Raw genomic sequence first — 13,514 nt, 5'->3', positions numbered from 1 at the left:
TGTTTGCGTGGGGATTAAGTGTCGCATTGAAATTGTGATATAATTAGTTAGGAACAGAAAATAATCCTACGGCATTAGGGTGTCCAGTCGCTGATGCGTTTGATGTACATTTTGATAATGTTTGTGAAGGGGCTTTATTGTAATAGAATATCACGTTCGTTGTTGGCGCCCTGTCGTATGGGAATAAAATGTATACGGATATATATATATACTTCTGAATACTAATACTTAAACCTAATTTTGTAACCGGGTAATAAATAGATAGCCTTAAATAGCAGTATACGAGTTTTCCAAAAACAGGGTCTATAGCATATATATATATATATATATATATATATATATATATATATATGCTATAGACCCTGTATATATATATATATATATGCTATATGCCCTGCCATGTTCAGGGTAGTGACGTTACATTTTGGGTAAATGAGTTTTATCATTCTTTTTATCTATTATATTTTTCCTCATTTGCATATCTTCTTCCATACGTCGCTTTTCTTTCCTCGTCTAAATTCTTTAACCACAATTTTATATTCATATCACAGATTATGTCTCATTCTTATTTAATACATATTGTTTCTAGTTTTATAATTAAAGTTAAAAATCATTACTTTTGACAGAAAAAAAACATGTATATGCACTGCATTTAGGAATTTTTTTTAATTAAACGAATCTATGTCCGAGGCATGTGTCCATCAGTGGACAGCTGATATGACGATGAAGATGAATCTAGATTAATAAGACTTTCATACGTTGTTGAAATAAAATCACTTAAACGTGATTCCAAATTACAAAACCACGACTCAACGTAATTTTCTCTAAGTGTAAATATGAAAAGCTCTGACTCAACGAGATAACGAATAAAAGTTGTGGTCAAAAAGTTCATATTAGACTTTTGCTTCTATATCCAACAAAGGATGAACTTTATACCTTATGCTTTCTATAATTCAACTTGTAGGTGCAAATTTTAAAAGTTTTACAGTCATATTAAGTTCAGATTCCGCCCGGAGACGACGTCATCAGCGCAACAACACGCCTCGCAACGGCTCTCCGGAGAATGGTATTTCTCTACCAGAAATGGGGCCTTCGGATTCGCAGGTGTTTAGGGTGGGGGGCCCTAAACTCCCACTAACTTCGGCTGCTCTGAGGCGGACGATAGTTCGACGTGGTCTCGAGCCATCGTGATAGCACCATGAGGGTTTGTTGAGTAACGTGGACTACGCATACCTCGGGACGTGTTTTCTAAAATAGAAAAGCGTGAAGATCGCGTGGCGATCCCTGAGTGTGGAATACCACACTCCCCCACAGGTCGCAGATGGCGATCACCGAGGGGTTTTAGTGGATAGGAATCTCACATAACTCTGTCCTCCGCCTAGAGGCAGGGTATCATGACCGAAACTAAAAAAAAAGTTAGGTTCAAATTGTCGTCAGCGCAGGGACTCGCCTCGCAACGGCCCTCCGAAAAATTGGGCCTTCGGATGCACGGGTGTTTTGGGTAGGGACCCTTAAGTTCCACTGGCTTCACTGAGGCAGACGATAGATTGATGTGGTCTCGGCCCATCGTGGTAGCACCACGAGGCTTTCTGAGGTAGCTGGACTACGCATACACCGTGACAGGCTATTTAAAATAGCAAAGTGCGGAATATCGCGTGGCGATCCTTGACCGGGACATATCTTGTTCCCCACAGCCTGCAGAGGACGATCACCGGTGGGTTTTACTAGATAGGAATCTCATATACCCATATACTCCCATCAGAGGCAGGGTATCTTGAACATCCGGAAAATTTTCGAAACCAAAAAAAAAGGTTAGATTAGATTAGGTGCTTTCTGCACCCTGCAATCTCAAACGCGCGAAATCTGCAAATGCCATTTGGGAAGCAGTGAGAAAAACTCGTGAATACTATAGATATATACAACGTATTACATAGTATTGATTTAAAAATAAAAATACTAACAAAAACATATTTTATATAACATAGTGATCCAATTTTCATTTTAATGCGTAACATCAACTATTTGATGGCTAGCAATTCGTATTTTAAATCAACTACTTCTATTACAACGTATTTTTTACGTGGCTAAATAAAAAATTCAAAAAAGTCATTTAAAAGTTTTAAAGTTAACAACGTTATGTTATTAATTAATAAATAAAATTTAAATACATTTCGTCGTATTTAATTTAGATATATATAATAATAAATATATATGTTTATCGATGCGGAATATTAAAATGATAGAGTGTAAGAAATGTTACGATTGATTCCAAGAATTCACGCCCGCTCTACAACACACTAATACTAAGTAAGGAAAGGACCAATATTTAGCCACTTTCGCACATGCAGTGGTAGTCGTGCAACAAAGTGCACCGCCCGCCATCCCGCTGATAAATGCGCATGCGGCAAACAATGCTAATTACACAACTACCACCGTTATATCACTCAACACGTGTTTCACCTCTCCACGAGGCATCTTCAGGAGTTATGTTTCTGTGTGTGGCTAAATATTGGTTCTTTTCTTACTTAGGATGGACTTACGCAAAATAACGCCTGATTCCATTAAATACACACTAATACATTATCTCGTGAAGTCAGGTAGCTCTGATTCTTTTGTTTATAAATACGTAAATTTACGTAATTAAACGCTGCCTATTGACATGTTTTCTTTTGCTTTTTCTTTTATCCTTCGATCTGTATGGAACGTGTTCATCTGACAATGTCCTTCTTTGTGTTTCTATACAATGCTCATAAAACTTATAAGGTAGTGTTTATGATGAATTCATATGCTCTCACGATGTCTTTATATCATCACAACTTGTTTGCTGAACCTAACCTAAGAACCTAATACCAAGCGTATGGAAGATATTAAAAATCTTATTTAACATATTACCGTACCTTACGTAATGCAATCATAACAATTCGGTTCCGTTACATTTTACTATCATAAAATATTTTACGATATATTAGCGCAAATATATTCCAAATTCAAATGGATTTTTTAAATTTTCTAATTATAGCAAAATTTATATTCGGAATAAACAGTTTTATTTAAGACAGAGTTTAATTTTTGATAGGATGTGCCATATTGAAAAAAAATGTGACAAACATTTATTACTGAAAAAAATTACAATTGTAACAATATATGGAGTATAGTGAACGTTGTAGACAGAACTCGCTAGAATCGGCAAATCAATTCAATTATTGTAGTTCAAAGGTATATGAACAAATGAAATAAATTCAATAACTATTGTTGTTTCAATCATAATTTTGTACCTCTGGGAATACAAACCGTATCCACGACATACGTAGGAGTTGAATTTAATAAATATATTATCAATATATACGAGGTAAGGTATATATTAGCAGACGTGGGCGAAGCAAATTGCCCGTGCGACTGATTGCCGTTGGAGCCGAAAGGTTCTCGAGTAGCGGTCACATGCCTGTAGACGCAGACATGAGCAGGTCCTCCACTAACTGGACCTAGTCAAGCCATTGCTATACCTTATAATAGGTTTCCATCGACTGAAATTAACCCTTAATAGCCTAGAGTTTCAATTTTGATACCAATCTTTTAAACCGAATGTTCACATTACTATTAGTTTTTTTTAAAGGTTGGCTGTACTTATTTTACTGTTGTATAATGTTCTTTCCAACGAAATTTAAAAAAAAAACTATTTTTCCCTTCATCTAGACCAGTGATTCTCAACCCATGTGCCGCGGCACTTTTGTGTGCCGCGAGATTTTAAAAATGTGCCGCGAAAAATTTAAAATATATATAACACATATACAAAAAAAAATATTCAACGTAAATATTTATATATTGAACCAGCTAATTATATTTAATTTACAAAACGCTTTTCTTAATCCCTAATTATGATAAAGTCATGTTTATGTATTAAAAATTGTCTCAAGTCTACCACACTTGTCTTTTTCCAAATGAGCATGTTGTTTGTGTGATATTTTAAATTTACATGATTTTCCATTGTAATACTAATCTACCCTTTGTAAAATTAGAAAAGTATTTGATTCGTATCCTTATTAATTTGTTGGCATGTAGTTTCGATAAAAAAATAGGAGGTATATTGACTTTGCAATGCACGTATTCTTTGATTTACAATATCTAAGACTTTTCAGATTTTATTCCATTCGATGAATATTTCTGTAATTAAAAAAGTTTGCTGTTTATATCTAAAAAAATCCCGAGGTTTGCTGCTAAATTGTTTCACGAATACAATGGCAGCAATTATTTAAATAAAATTCGATTTTATGCATTAAAAATTGTATTTGTGTGAAAGTTATATAACTTCATAAGGGTTATATTTTTCATTTTCATAAATTACAAATGGTTACAGAATTTGTATATTTATAAATTTAAATTTATATATTCTTCGATTTTTTTGACAGTATTTTTTTTGTTTTTTTCAGACCCCTTAAAAATGGACAAATGGATAAAGAAAAAAAAGAATAATGATGATGATGATGCAAGTAACAATAATGATGACATATACGACCAAAGTAATGAGTGTTCCTCTGTTTTAAGTGAAAATAGTTCTATTTTAAAAAAGTATATAATTCCTAGAAAATATAACGACAATTTTTTAAGATTTGGATTCACCTCATCGTTAGAAAATAACATAGTAGTCCCAGAATGTATTATATGCAATTTAAAATTTTCAAATAGTGCTATGGTTCCTAGCAAACTTCTTCGTCACTTGGTTACCAATCATCCCTCTTTATCAACCAAAGATAAGAACTATTTTAAAACGTATCTTTCAACAAAAGTAAAACAAGGAAAAAATTTTAAAAAACAATTTTGTGTGTCCGAAAAAGCTCAGTTTGCTTCTTATGAAATCGCGGAATTGATCGCAGTAAAATTGAAGCCCCATAATTTAGCAGAAGAAATTATATTACCTGCTTGCCGTAAAATAGTCAAAACGATGATTGGTGAATCAGCCGATGTTGAAATTTCCAAAATACCCCTTTCTAATGACACTATACATCGCAGGATAAAAGATCTATCAGAAAATATCGAGCAGAATACTACAAAAAATCTTCAAAATTCCTTTTTTGCAATACAAATAGATGAAACCACCGACATCACAGGAAATTCTCAGTTAATTGCATTTGTTAGATTTATCTATGAAGATGATATTATAAATCAATTTTTATGTTGTCGGGAGCTGTCAAATTTTACAACCGGGAAAAATATTTTTGAAGTAATTAATTCATATCTAGAAAAAACAAATGTCTCTTGGAATTTTTGTATTGGAATTTGCACAGATGGTGCACCCTCAATGACCGGGCATATTAAAGGATTTGTATCTTATGTAAAAGAATTGAATCAAAATATAATAGTTACACATTGTTTTTTGCATAGAGAAGCTCTTATAACAAAGTTCCTGTCACCAGATTTAAAGATAGTTTTGGAGCAATGTGTTAAAATGGTAAATTACATAAAATCAAGACCATTGAAAAACAGATTATTCAAGGAACTATGTAAAGCAATGGAGTCCAAGTATGAATCTTTGCTACTCCATACTGAAGTAAGATGGCTATCCAGAGGAAAAGTCTTATCTCGGGTTTTAAAATTAAAAAAGGAAATGAAAGCTTTTTTTGAACAAAATAATAATATTGAATTTGTTGAAATATTAGAAGATTTAACATGGACAACGAAACTTGCTTATTTGTCAGATATTTTTGTCATTTTTAACAGTATTAATTCAAGTATGCAAGGTTCAAATGAAAATATTTTAAATTCAACTGATAAGTTGGTGGGGTTAAAAAGACAAATTTCTTTATGGAAAAAGAAAGCCCAAGAAGGTAATTTAGAAAAGTTCGAATCAGTTCCTAAAGACGGGTATAAAATTATTAAACAAATTGTTCTTGATCATTTAACAACATTAGAGGAGAGAATTGTTTATTATTTCCCGGAATTGGATATTAATAAGTTTGATTGGGTTCGTAACCCATTTCTAATTACGGACACTGCTGTATTTGAGTTAACTTTAAATGAAGAAGAAGAGCTTATTTTGCTTTCAACTAATCGAGATTTAATTTTAAAACATTCTGAAGAATCACTTAATACATTTTGGATAAAAATCAGATGCATCTATCCACTTTTATCTAGAAAAGCTTTAAATATTCTATTACAATTTTCCACATCTTATTTGTGCGAATTCGGATTTTCAGCATTAGCCAATATTAAAACTAAAAAAAGATCAAGGTTGTTAAATGTAGAAGACGATATGAGAGTAGCATTGTCATTTTTACGACCAAATATAAATGAAATTATCGAAAAACATCAAGCTCAAATTTCTCATTAAAGTAGTTTAGTTAATTAGCTTTTAATTTTATATCGTTAAGAAAACTGGCCATTTTGTTGTATTTTTAGATTATTTACATATAATACAATTTTTATGGTTCTTTTTATTCAGTTTGTCATGCCAACAAAAAAACTTCTGTTGGTTTTTTTTCTTTATGTGCCGCCAGATTTCAGAATAGTTAAAAATGTGCCGCAGGTGAAAAAAGGTTGAGAACCACTGATCTAGACCCTCAAAAACACAGTAATATTAAAAAAAACACTTTCGTAAATCAGGCTATTAAGGGTTAAAACAAAGAAGAATATATAATTTTAAAGAATCTGTAGCGAAATACTCAGTTGTCAAAATGCTTTCGCTTATCTGTCAAACCATCGGTCTACGCATGCGCAAAAACTAAGGACGCGCGGCGTATGATTTGTAGGCGGTTGTCAAAACCGCGTCTCACGCCTAAAAATATTATGAAATATAATAATGGCGAACGGCGTCGAATGAGATATGTGTTGTTGTTTTGTGAATTTGTATTAAATCTTTAGTGATTTAATGGAATATGGAATTAAAGACTATCTTATATAAATTTTTAATCAATGTTTAATATTTACAAATGAGTAGTGAAATTTTTATGTAAAAATAATTTCATTCGCATAACGAATAATTTATTACGGCATTGGTGTATCTTAAGTTATAGGCGGATGACCTTTTCAAAGAGTTTTAATTTTTGTACTCCAGCTCGATAGGTGTTGTCTCTAACATTGTCTACCAAACCACCGAACTTGTTAAACTCCACCACAAATGTATAAAAGTAAATTTCTTTTTTTATTTATTTCGATTGTTTATTGAGATGAAAATACTGCTCCTGTATAATGGTATTGTAACTGCCACTTGAACCATCATTTTTTTTTCTCGGGAGTTGACCCGTGAGTTAATTTTATAACGACACGGTATGTATATACATTTTAACTGTATTGATACATAAGAAAAATTTTATAAAATAAAACGCTGTGGTGACCTCGTAACTGGGAGAAGAAAGAATCGTATCAAATAGCGGGAAACCTTCTCCAACTGCGTTCAGTAAACGCAAAAATTACACACTGTAAACAAAACACCCTAGGTAAATAAATAAGAATTAATAAAAAATCCTGAAATTGTGTGCTCCTAAAATATTGAATAAATATAGTAAGTTAAAATAAATAAATGATTTAAAATGGCGACAGGAGTAACGCCTGTTAAAAAGCGCATAGCAATGTTGCAATAACATTTTTGTTGCTGACATCGTATAGTTAGGCAATAATTAGTCATATGCTGAAGTTTTTGAAACAGAAAATATATGTATTTTTATTGTATGTCTAAGAATAAAAATATTACTTTGATGTCAATTCATAGTATTTTATTACAATTATTTAGCACCGTGCATTTTAATAGCAATTGATAATAGTGCCATCTATCGGAATTTAAAACGACTATTGGATTTATCATTACCATCGATATTATTTTTCTATTATTTTCGATAGATATCGTTGTATTTAATTTTGTATGTAAAAATTCGGTACATGTCACTGTAATTAATTTTTATTTTGTAAACCATTATGTAATTGAATATTAAAGGTACTTTTTATTATTATTACACGCTCATAGCGGCTTCAGATGCGATATAAAAGTAAAAGAATGGCCTGTCGTTAGAAACGGTGGACAAACGTAAATTCACTAAGATCTAGAAGTATGTAAACAATTTCAATACAGATACCAAAAACAAATGATTTATCACAACACATAACGCTAAATTTTTAAAACTTTTTAAATACATCTTTAGAAAGTATTTAAAAGGACGAATCGGTTATGTGATATGAATAGTTTTCAACATTTTATTTACTTTTTCATTCTATGCCATTTAAATCAAGAAATCCCATTTACCTCCTATTTTGATGTTAAAATATTATTTAATTAGGAATAAAAAAAACTATGTGAAATCTTTGATTTTTGGATAGATTCACCCCTTTGAATCTTTTATAATGTCGATTCTAATATGGTTTATTATAGGATGCACTTTGAAGAGTGCTCGAAGGCTCTTTTCGAACTGATTGAGCCATCTCCATTCCTTTATCGGACTACTAGGCGCAGGCAAAAGTTTCAATCATACGTTGCTGACATACCCAAAAGTCGAACTAAACAGTTTGACAGCTCGTTTTTGGTAAGAGTCGCTAAGATGTTGAACGACCTGTCTGGGTCTATTTTTCCTGATGAGTTGAACTCTGGAGCCTTTAAGAGTAGAGTGAACGGGTTTCGTTTTGATGGGCGTGTACCACCTTCGTCTTCATCTTCACTTTCCATCAGGTGAGATGGAAGACAAACGCCTATTTCATTATATTAATGAAAACAATTTCTTTCTACTCTCCGTAGAAAATATACAAAAAAAAACACGGAAAAAAACAGGCAGCAATGACTGACGTATGAGTATCCACTAATTAGGTATTACTTTGATATGAAACGCAACGCAAAGTGCTCTCCAAGCCTGCACACTCTGCACATACATAGCTAACTAATATACATTGAAATTATGTTAGTTTGATCCACGACAGATATGGGTTAAGGTTAAATGGAAAATGCGGATTATGTTTATAATTAAAGTAAAATAACCACATTATAAAAGTGAACAGATCAAGCATCATGGGCAACATTAGTAGGTAAAGTGCAATGCCAGTTACTTTTGCAACGAAACTGCCATGACATCCGTGTCAGTCACCGGTGACTGACATGTTAAAAAATAAAAAACCCATTAGACAGTTGTCATATGTGACTGACGTGAAATTTCCTTAAAGACTACGCCTGTTATCGATGACTGACAATCCAAAAATGTAACTTAAAGCTTTCTCAATTGTTCAATTACTTAACACAACAACTTTGAAAGGATTTCAGACAAAGTTACAAATTAAAATCAACTCATATATCAATCATTGGCGACTGACGTGAATTTTGTATACTTCCAGCGTCAGTCAACGTTAACTGACTTGAATTTTAGTCACCAGTCATCGATAACAACGTCACTTTTCCTTATACACCGAGCTATTGGGGACTGACGTGATTTTCCGTACAGTTGGCGTCAGTCACCTGCAACTGACAAGTTAAACTTTAAAAAAAAAATTAAATCCACTCATGCTTCAGCCAGTAGTGAGTGATGTGAATATTACGTACAAACGATGTCAGTCATTGATGACTGACGTGAATTTATTTTGCACGCCACGCCAGTCAAAGGTAAAGAAAAAAATCAATTATACCAAATTGAAACATTTTAACAGAAATGTTATTGACTGTCAACTTACTATTTATTTTATCAATTTTATTTTTGACTATACTCTGCTTCGCAAGGTGTAATAGTTACGGAGAAGAAGCAGGAATAAACTCCACAACAACACATCCTTTATTTAAGTTTAATACAAATTTAAACATGTATACTTTATAAGATATAAATGGAATCAAAATAATCAGGCTACATCGCTGCCAAGGATTATTGTCATTTAAATATTTGTTTATTGAATAATAAGCTATTTCCATCGATTTACTGTTGTTACATGTTTTGAAATGGCAGCCCAATAATGTTTCGCGATATTTATTAAAAAAATCTGATTCTATTTATTATAAATTAATTAGAAACAATTTCTCTTATTTTCTGTCTCCCATTTTTTAATTTATTATTAATATTGTAAATATATAAAATATTATAAATGAAGCCCGATCCGTTTGTTTTTAACACATAGCAACACTTTTGGCAACAAATTTTAATCTGTTTAAATATAATACAATACATTCTTTATTATTAGTTGGCGTTAGAGCATTTTTCGAATTAGAATTTTATCGTGCCAAAGTTTTTTTTTTACTTTGGTGTTGTGAGATAATACGACCTTGAGTGCATAAGCAAAAATGAGAAGCAAATGGTCGAGAGGATAAAAAAAACCACCGACGATTATTGTCTGGCTCGCACCGAACCGTCTCTCATCTGTCAGGAGTAGTGAAACATTTAACATTTATCGTGGCGACGAATTCGCACAAGTTTAAATATTTTAATACAATTTTATAGCCGCTGTCGAATTTACATTACACGTATTTGTTTTAATTGCTATCTATATTTCACAGATATTAGCGTCCGTGTATTTATTTGTACAATTACGTTTAATTTTTCCAATTTTTTATAACATTTTTGTATGTTACAATATTTACTTTTTTTTTCAGCTGATGGATACCCGAAGGCTTAAGTCTCCCTCAAAGATCGCTATGATCACCAGTCTTGTAAAGCCTCCTATATCAGTCTAACAAGTGGGGTGCTTACCCATTAGGTAGACCGACTACCTAGGTATATATAAATCGTCTTTGCCCTGATAGTTTTTAACAACGCAATAACAAGTAAGAAAAGGACCAATATTTAGCCACTTCCGCACATGCAGTGGTAGTCGTGCAATAAAATGCACCGCCCGCCAGCCCGCTGATAAACGCGTGTGCGGCAAACAATGCGAATCACACAACCGCCACCGCAAAATCACTCAACACGTGTTTCACCCATCCACGGGGCATCTTCTGGAATTATGCTACACCGATTAGTGCCAAACACAGAGTCCACTAATCGGTGACGGTAAGGTAACGCCTGATTCCATTAAATACGCCATAACAATGCCCTATTTTTAAGATCACGTTTCGTGCGACCACTTCCATATCCCTACTCCATATTGGCATCTTCAGGATGCGCCAGTATCTGTGCGACGGTTGCCGTATTCGCCACATCTATGAATCTAGCAATTGCATCTTGAGTCATGTCCGTGTGATACATATACGACATCGAGTGACGTGATATTGCTATCACCGCATGTTGTACACTGTTACAAAACGATAAGCGTCTCATTCTCCCCCTGACCCTCATGGATGTACCGTAATCTTGGCTAAAAAGAATTTTATTATCGGTTCAAGTATGAGTTAGGTACAGGGTGTTTCTATGTTTCGCAATATTCTTGCCAGAGTACGAATGCCCACTCAAGGAATGCACCTCCTTGGACGAAAATATGCCCTCGTAAATCATTCCATGACTCGCTTATTCACATTGGATCACTTTTAATTATCAGTTGTAACTTTTAAGTATCTTAACGTATGACCTCTTTTTTACAAAACATTTCTGAGCATTTCGATGCAGCATTTTCAACAAAAATTGTAGTTAAATCAACTTAATACTTTATCGCATGTTAATTATCAGGAATTACAAGGTAGATATGTGAAGCATCCCATATCCCATTACAAGAATACGAAACCAATGCACGGCTAATTGGGATGTATGTTTCGCAAATCGAGCCCCAAGTTGTACGGGCGCACTTGAAATTAATTACTACGTCATACTAAAGGGCATATAAGCAACAATTTTGAAGCTTTGTTGTTAAAATAACTGACATTTTTTTAAATAACAAATATATAATTTACATATTTAGTACCTTTGATATCGTATTAGTAAACTATGCTATCGGTCGTCGGGTAGCGGGTTTATTTCCATACAGGCGCGCAATTTGAATTATATAATATGGTCACTACGTAGATACATATTGTAGGTTTCCTCCTTTATTATCTTCTCTCTCTCTCTCCCATTTCTTCCCTGACTCTCTTTCTCTCTTTTTCTATCTTTTTAATTTTTCTACCCTCTTTTTCAGTTTCTTTTCTTCTTGCTCCTGCCTTTTTCTTATTATCTTCGTCAGCAGCGTTCTCTGTGTACTATAATACCATATTGCGAGCGCCAACATTCTTGCCAAGTTTGGCGATTATGGTATATCCCTCCATAGAGATCTTTAGGCCTATGCTTTGCAGTTGACTTCAATGGGTTGAAATGAATTAAAGATACGCGTAAACATTTTCTTAAAGATTAACTTCAACTGGTCAATGTGAATACGGCTTTCTAATTCATTTGGCGCATCGTAGGTAGGTGCCCACTAATAATGACGACATTATCAATTTCGCTGGAAGTCACTGGATACGGGCTCTTTTCCATCTCTATATCTCTTAACATCTGTCTATCTAAGCGACAGCTTGTTGAACTACCAAGTATAGTACTTCGGAGATAACTATACATCTGTTGTCTGGTATCAAAAGATAAACATAAAATGCGAACAAAAAATTATTCACCAGCGTATATTCATCACGTTAAAGGTAACAAGGCGATACGGGGTCGATGTCTATAACCGCCACCGCAAAGCGAAACGCATTCGTGACAACAATACAATAATACGTCGAAAAACTCTTTGACCCGCAAATGACGTGCGTCAAGAGCAATTTTCGTGAAACAAATTATATTTCTAAAGTGACTCCTTTTATTACTTTTACATCTTTTTATTTTAAAAACTCACGTTTCAAGCAACATTTCCATTAAACACTCAACCTATGCTCGTGTACAAAGCTCGCGGAGGAATGTTTTTCAGTGGAGTTCGAATGTAGGAAACGTTTCAATATCGTTATCAATAACATTTGAGCTGTAGTTTGCCCACACCTGCACATAGATTCCCAATAGAACTGGTCGAAAACTTTAACTAGCTCATGTATTCAACCTGTGGACAGATATCCTAAGACTCAATTGCCTGTCAGTGGACTCCCACGCCCACTCCCAGTTCTACTTGCCATTATAATACAAGAGGTTAACTAAAATAAATATATTTAAAAACTTTTAAGTTAAACGGTTTTTTGATACCCATATTGTGGTGGTTGTGGAAAAATATGTACCTAGTCCGCCATATTGGAACGGCGTCCATCTTGAATTTTAAATTTTGACATAATCATCGTGTTTTACCAGTGTAGCCCTTTCATTTGATACCCATATTGAGGGGGTTAAGGAAAAATATGTAATCCGCCATTTTGTATCGGCGGCCTTCTTAGATTTATAATGTTATTGATTTTATTATATTGTGTTGTCATCTAAATTAAATGTGTGTACCAAATTTCAGATCAATCTGACAACGGGAAGGTGCTTAAATTTCAATTTCTAATTTTGACCCAAATAAACAAATTCCGTACGAGTCGAACTAAATAAAACCGTTTAAAAAAGTGGCAATGTAAACGTGCAACTGATGACAGTTGGGGTCGAAAAGTTCTCTAGAGGCGCCCACGAGCGAGTAGTGGCGATCTTTGAAGAAGGTCTATACGGGCGTACACCGGCTGAAAAGAGGAATTAAAGAGAGAG

The sequence above is a fragment of the Battus philenor genome, unplaced genomic scaffold (genome assembly GCF_028537555.1).
Source record: "Battus philenor isolate CCGP_79_NKW_IND1 unplaced genomic scaffold, ilBatPhil1.0.hap1 SCAF_1, whole genome shotgun sequence".
In the NCBI taxonomy this organism is placed as follows: Eukaryota; Metazoa; Arthropoda; class Insecta; order Lepidoptera; family Papilionidae; genus Battus; species Battus philenor.
The sequence above is the reverse complement of the archived record's forward strand: the minus strand, read 5'-3'. Positions refer to the sequence as shown.